Source organism: Amia ocellicauda, chromosome 16 (assembly GCF_036373705.1).
Source record: "Amia ocellicauda isolate fAmiCal2 chromosome 16, fAmiCal2.hap1, whole genome shotgun sequence".
Lineage (NCBI taxonomy): Eukaryota > Metazoa > Chordata > Actinopteri > Amiiformes > Amiidae > Amia > Amia ocellicauda.
The window spans coordinates 28,021,712-28,026,896 of NC_089865.1; positions in this window are offsets into that span (position 1 = coordinate 28,021,712).

Below are 5,185 nucleotides of genomic sequence, written 5' to 3' on the forward strand. Positions count from 1 at the left end.
GTGCAAAAATTTTATGTTTCCACAAGATGGCGGCTTCCAGGGGAATCCACTGGGTCCTTATGTATCTCCCATTCTGCACCACACCCCACACAGTGTCACACACACACACACACACACACATATATATATATATATATATATATATATATATATATATACACTCACCTAAAGGATTATTAGGAACACCATACTAATACTGTGTTTGACCCCCTTTCGCCTTCAGAACTGCCTTAATTCTACGTGGCATTGATTCAACAAGGTGCTGAAAGCATTCTTTAGAAATGTTGGCCCATATTGATAGGATAGCATCTTGCAGTTGATGGAGATTTGTGGGATGCACATCCAGGGCACGAAGCTCCCGTTCCACCACATCCCAAAGATGCTCTATTGGGTTGAGATCTGGTGACTGTGGGGGCCAGTTTAGTACAGTGAACTCATTGTCATGTTCAAGAAACCAATTTGAAATGATTCGACCTTTGTGACATGGTGCATTATCCTGCTGGAAGTAGCCATCAGAGGATGGGTACATGGTGGTCATAAAGGGATGGTCAGAAACAATGCTCAGGTAGGCCGTGGCATTTAAACGATGCCCAATTGGCACTAAGGGGCCTAAAGTGTGCCAAGAAAACATCCCCCACACCATTACACCACCACCACCAGCCTGCACAGTGGTAACAAGGCATGATGGATCCATGTTCTCATTCTGTTTACGCCAAATTCTGACTCTACCATCTGAATGTCTCAACAGAAATTGAGACTCATCAGACCAGGCAACATTTTTCCAGTCTTCAAATTTTGGTGAGCTTGTGCAAATTGTAGCCTCTTTTTCCTATTTGTAGTGGAGATGAGTGGTACCCGGTGGGGTCTTCTGCTGTTGTAGCCCATCCGCCTCAAGGTTGTACGTGTTGTGGCTTCACAAATGCTTTGCTGCATACCTCGGTTGTAACGAGTGGTTATTTCAGTCAAAGTTGCTCTTCTATCAGCTTGAATCAGTCGGCCCATTCTCCTCTGACCTCTAGCATCAACAAGGCATTTTCGCCCACAGGACTGCCGCATACTGGATGTTTTTCCCTTTTCACACCATTCTTTGTAAACCCTAGAAATGGTTGTGCGTGAAAATCCCAGTAACTGAGCAGATTGTGAAATACTCAGACCGGCCCGTCTGGCACCAACAACCATGCCACGCTCATAATTGCTTAAATCACCTTTCTTTCCCATTCAGACATTCAGTTTGGAGTTCAGGAGATTGTCTTGACCAGGACCACACCCCTAAATGCATTGAAGCAACTGCCATGTGATTGGTTGGTTAGATAATTGCATTAATGAGAAATTGAACAGGTGTTCCTAATAATCCTTTAGGTGAGTGTATATTTATATATATATATATATATATATATATATATATATATATATATATATATATATATATATATATCCACCATGCTCCACCATGCTTCACAGATGAGGTGGTGTGCTTCAGATCATGAGCAGTTCCTACCCTTTTCCATACTCTTCTATTCACATTATTCTGGTATCAATCAGATACCAGAAAGATCATCAAGTTGATCTTTGTCTTATCTGTCATTAGGATGTTGTTCCAGAACTGTACAGGGTTCTTTAGATGTTCTTTGGCAAACTCTGGTCTTCCTGTTTTTGGAACTTACCAATGGTTTTCATCTTGTGGTAAACCCCCTGTATTTACTGTGGTGAAGTCTTCTCTTGATTGTTTACTTTCACACAGATATGTCTATCTCCTGGAGGGTGTTCTTGATCTGGCCAACTATTGTGAAGGGGTTTTTCTTCACCAGGGAAATAATTATTTTGTCATCCACCATAGTTGTTTCGGGCCTTTTGGTGTTCCTGAACTCACCAGTGCATTCTTTATTATTAAGAATGTACCAAATAGTTGATTTGTCCACACCTAATGTTTTTGCTATCTCTCTGATTGGTTTGTTTTGATTTCTCAGCCTAACGATGGCTTGCTTCACTCACAGTGACATCTCTTTGGACTTCATATTGAGGGTTAACAGCAACAGATTCCAAATGCAAATTCCACAGTTGAAATCAAATCTTACTTGTAATTGAACTAATGAGGGAATAAAACACACTGGCCATGGAACAGCTAAGACAGCTGAGCAGCCAATTGTCCAATTACTTTTAAACCCCTAAGATTGGGGTGACCACATATAAAAAGGATGTAATTCCTACACCGTTCACCCAGTTTGTATTATTACTTGATTTCTTAGTAGACACCCTTATCCAGGGTGACTTACAATTGTTACAATACAGTGAGGGAAAAGAGTATTTGATCCCCTGCTGATTTTGTACGTTTGCCCACTGACAAAGAAATGATCAGTCTATAATTTTAATGGTAGGTGTATTTTAGCAGTGAGAGACAGAATAGCAACAAAAAAATCCAGAAAAATGTATTTAAAAAAAGTTATAAATTGATTTGCATGTTAATGAGGGAAATAAGTATTTGACCCCTTCGATTTAATACTTGGTGGCAAAGCCCTTGTTGGCAATCACAGAGGTCAGACATTTCTTGTAGTTGGCCACCAGGTTTGCACACATCTCAGGAGGGATTTTGTCCCACTCCTCTTTGCAGATCCTCTCCAAGTCATTAAGGTTTCGAGGCTGACGTTTGGCAACTCGAACCTTCAGCTCCCTCCACAGATTTTCTATGGGATTAAGGTCTGGAGACTGGCTAGGTCACTCCAGGACCTTAATGTGCTTCTTCTTGAGCCACTCCTTTGTTGCCTTGGCTGTGTGTTTTGGGTCATTGTCATGCTGGAATACCCATCCACAACCCATTTTCAATGCCCTGGCTGAGGGAAGGAGGTTCTCACCCAAGATTTGACGGTACATGGCCCCGTCCATCGTCCCTTTGATGCGGTGCAGTTGTCCTGTCCCCTTAGCAGAAAAACACCCCCAAAGCATAATGTTTCCACCTCCATGTTTGACGGTGGGGATGGTGTTCTTGGGGTCATTCCTCCTCCTCCAAACACGGCGAGTTGAGTTGATGCCAAAGAGCTTGATTTTGGTCTCATCTGACCACAACACTTTCACCCAGTTATCCTCTGAATCATTCAGATGTTCATTGGCAAACTTCAGACGGGCCTGTACATGTGCTTTCTTGAGCAGGGGGACCTTGCGGGCGCTGCAGGATTTCAGTCCTTCACGGCGTAGTGTGTTACCAATTGTTTTCCTGGTGACTATGGTCCCAGCTGCCTTGAGATCATTAACAAGATCCTCCCGTGTAGTTCTGGGCTGATTCCTCACCGTTCTCATGATCATTGAAACTCCAAGAGGTGAGATCTTGCATGGAGCCCCTGACCGAGGGAGACTGACAGTTATTTTGTGTTTCTTCCATTTGTGAATAATCGTACCAACTGTTGTCACCTTCTCACAAGCTGCTTGGCGATGGTCTTGTAGCCCATTCCAGCCTTGTGTAGGTCTACAATCTTGTCCCTGACATCCTTGGACAGCTCTTTGGTCTTGGCCATGGTGGACAGTTTGGAATCTGATTGATTGATTGCTTCTGTGGACAGGTGTCTTGTATACAGGTAACGAGCTGAGATTAGGAGCACTCCCTTTAAGAGAGTGCTCCTAATCTCAGCTCGTTACCTGTATAAAAGACACCTGGGAGCCAGAAATCTTGCTGATTGATAGGGGATCAAATACTTATTTCCCTCATTAACATGCAAATCAATGTATAACTTTTTTGAAATGCGTTTTTCTGGATTTTTTTGTTGTTATTCTCTCTCTCACTGCTAAAATACACCTACCATTAAAATTATAGACTGATCATTTCTTTGTCAGTGGGCAAACGTACAAAATTAGCAGGGGATCAAATACTTTTTTCCCCCACTGTATATCACTTTATTTTTTTACATTTTACCGATGTATACAGCTGGACACTAAATGGAGCAATCTAGGTAAAGCTCAAGGGTACAACAGCAGTTCCCCCACCAGGGATCAAACCCACAATGCTGTGCTCCAGAGTCCTAGCCACTACACCACCCTACTGCCCTAGGGATATAACTATCCTCAAATTAAAGATGAAAGTCTACATTTAAAGCACATCTTGATTGTTTCCTTTCAAATCCATCGTGGTGATGTACAGAGCCAAAATGATAATTGTGTCACAGTCCAAATATTTATGGACCTAACTGTATGTATTCAATGCCTTGCGAAATTATTCACCCCCTTGGCATTTTTCCTACTTTGTTGCATTTTGATTTTGACCAAAGATAACCCTGAAGGAGCTGCAAAGCTCCACAGTGGAGATTGGAGTATCTGTCCATAGGACCACTTTAAGTCATACAATCCACAGAGCTGGGCTTTATGGAAGACTGGCCAGAAAAAAGCCATTGCTTAAAGAAACAAATAATCAAACACGCTTGCAGTTCGTAATGACTCCCCAAACATATGGAAGAAGGTATTCTGTTCCAAGCATCATGCTGTGGGGATGCTTTTCATTGACAGGGACTGGGAAACTGGTCAGAATGGAAGGAATGATGGATGGCGCTAAAGCAACACTCTTGTGGTTTAAGGGGAAACATTTAAATCATCCATTTAAATTCCAGGTTGTAATGCAACAAAATAGAAAATGTCATGTCATAACTGTATGTTTGCTGGATTGGAGAAACTTTTTTCTGAAAGCCTGCCAACAAAGACACCTGATAGTGAATCTATACTGTAGCCTATAGTCTGTTAGTGTTAACAACCAAAATAAATGTTGAATAATCTATATTGGAACAACGAAAACACAATGGAAATGCAATATGTATGGTTGTCAATGGTTCTTTGCACTGTCAATCTGCTTAGTCCCACCTTCAAGCAGAAGTAAATTACCCAATCAGTGAAGCAAGGTTTTGGAAATCAACTCTGGTAGGACAGAACTGCTCCAGGGGGACTTTCAGTAAAAGTCTTAGATGTTTTTCTGATCACTTAGCATGATTAGCCCCCCCCCCCACCTCCCCGTGTGCTCCTGTCTTAGATGTTCTCTTTCTTACACCTTGAACTGTAATTGAACATCATAACACTCTTTGTGGTTTGTAGACACCATTTTTGTTTACGTTTCTTATTTATGAAAATGAAGATAGTAGTTTTTTTTTTATCATTGAAGCACAATCAAACATCACACTTCATAAGCACTCTGAGGATGGACACAAATCTCTGA